The sequence below is a fragment of the Octodon degus genome, unplaced genomic scaffold (genome assembly GCF_000260255.1).
Source record: "Octodon degus isolate 3935 unplaced genomic scaffold, OctDeg1.0 scaffold00001, whole genome shotgun sequence".
NCBI classification, from domain to species: Eukaryota; Metazoa; Chordata; class Mammalia; order Rodentia; family Octodontidae; genus Octodon; species Octodon degus.
The window spans coordinates 14,290,180-14,292,742 of record NW_004524577.1 but is presented as its reverse complement, the minus strand read 5'-3'; positions in this window follow the sequence as shown (position 1 = coordinate 14,292,742).

Here is a 2,563-nt window from a genome sequence, read left to right as displayed (position 1 = left end):
ATCTTTTTTTTGGTTTTGGGGGGGTGGGGTTGTTCAGTAGGTCATTTTATTCTAAAGATTCTCTATTTTTATCTTTCTTAGAAAATTATTTGCAGAAATTATGCTTGCTTCTGAACATGATTCTTGATTCTTGATTCTTGCTTCCTGGAACAACTAAAGCTAAAGAATAGAATGAGGACGCACAAAGGAACAGAGAGGCTGGCCAGATAGCTCAGCGAATTAAAGCACCTGCTTAGGCAGACATAGGGACTGGGGTTCCATCCCTGGTGTGCTGTGCTGGCCCCACCCCCAGAACGCACTGAGACAGCAATTGAGACTGGGCGAGGTCGCACACGCCTGTAATCCCAGCACTTGGGAGGCTGAAAACAGGAGGATCACTTTGAGTCCGATCTGTGGAGTGAGACCCTATAGATCCCATACTAAAAACATTAAGAAAATAAAAACAAATTCTTCATTGTGGTCACTCCCTGATTTTTAAAAAGAGAGACAGAACGAAGGAGAAATAAGTAAAATTCTTATTTCCTGTGTGTGTGTGTGTGTGTGTGTGTGTGTGTGTGTGTGTGTGATTTGCCCCAAAGTGAAATCTAAGGTCCATTGAACATTTCTTTCTTTGGAAATTTGCCCCTCTAAGCTAAAATCTCAGGGAACCATCTACAGGAGGTTGTGTCTGTCAAACTGGCTCACTCACCTGGCTGTAGTGGCTACTTTAGGGTTATGGTCCAACCAAAGCTAGATGCGGGAGCTAACAGAAGGAAGGTCATTTTTTTAACTAGAATGTATAACAACACAGAGTGAGGGGGTCATCTTCTCTATCACATAAAATGTTCAGAAGGGCGCAGAGGAGGGTGCATCACTGTGCAGGGGGTTCTGCTAACCCTGGCCACTTTGTTGACCTTCCTGTGCTTTTGATCCAGGACACATTGGTCTCTTTTTAAGACTACCCCTGTTAAAGTGGAATTTCTATCTCTGATGCCCCAGATTCCTGACAGATAACTTCAGTTAAGTCTGAGAATGTTTATCTGCCCAATTTTACACTGTTCCTATGCCTAATCACATGAGTTATTTCATAGTTGGGGCAATCTTTAACATGGAAGGCATCTTGTTTCTCCACCTGAAATTCATTTATTTTGAAAATGTGTCATTTTCTTATATCACCTAAGCACATTTTTAAATGGAAACATAAAAGTTGTCCATACTTGTCAGGTGCCATGTGACATCTTGATGAATGCATACATTTTGTAAGCTTGAGAACAGAGTAGGAAACCCATCATCTCAAATATTTATCATTTCTTCTTTTCATTTTTAAAAACATATATACTCTAAAACGTGAAAAATCAATGACCATCCGTTGGAGAGACCATCCATCTCATTGAAAACTCAATGAGAATCCATCCTAAAAGATATAAAAATTACAGCAAGTTAATTCTTACAAATATGGAAGAAAATTCCCCAGGAAAGTCATACGAATAAGTGGCTACAGCTCCAGTCTCAAGAATGCAAGGTGTCCAAGGCAAGCCCTGTGGATAAGCTCTTAGGTGGAGGAGTCTAGCTTGACTTTCAATCTCCCAATTATATAGATAAACACACTGTAGGCACTGGAGCCTGATCCCTCCCTCCCTCCTTCTGCTCCTCCTCTTTCTTCTTTCTTCCCATCAGGAGAGAGAGCTACATCTGGCCTCAGCTAAAAACACCTAAAAGACAATACATGTAAATTTCTGAGGTTGATCATTAATATTCTCAACCCTAAAACATGACACATGTGACAAAACAGTGATAAGACTGTCAATTGGCTCGATTCAACTACAGACCAATGTACACACAAAGCAAAACCTCATGCAGTACACTGTAAATATATGCAGTGTTTGTCAATTGTACCTTCATTTTCTTTAAAAAGACAAAGAACAATGAATAAGAAAGCGAACACACAATGAAAAAAAAAATCCATGGAGCCAAAAGTTGATTCATTAAAAATGCTTATAGAGTTGCCAAATTTTGGTGAGACCGAAATTTCTCACTTGGTTTTCATTAACCATGCCTTCAGCCACTACGACTCCTGCTTCCCAACATTCATAAATGCTCAATTAAATGAAGAAGTACTCTTAGGTCTGCCAGAGCTTCCTAATTGAAAGTTGTCTCCATGTATACTAGACAGGCTGCAGCTATCGATTGCCACCTTGAATCACAGTAGGACTCACTCTGTGAAGGCATTCGAGATCCCAAGCTCCCTGTAAATTCACACTATAGTTTTCTACATCCTGGCTTAGCTTTTTTCTCTTTGCTTTCCTGCTCCAACTACTCTACCTGTCCCAGAAAAGTTCTTTTAGAATCTACTCCTAGGAATCTACTCCTGGGTGTGGGACAACGGATATCAAATGTGCTTTAGGAATCTGACCATGAAATGAGCTTCTAGAGATGGCTGACTCCCCAAGTGAATGGAAGTGAGGACCCTGCCCCATTTCCTCATGCAATGTAGTCCATGGATTCTTCCTTCCTTCCTTCCTTCCTTCCTTCCTTCCTTCCTTCTTTTCTTTCTTCTTTCTTTCTTTCTTTCTTTCTTTCTTTC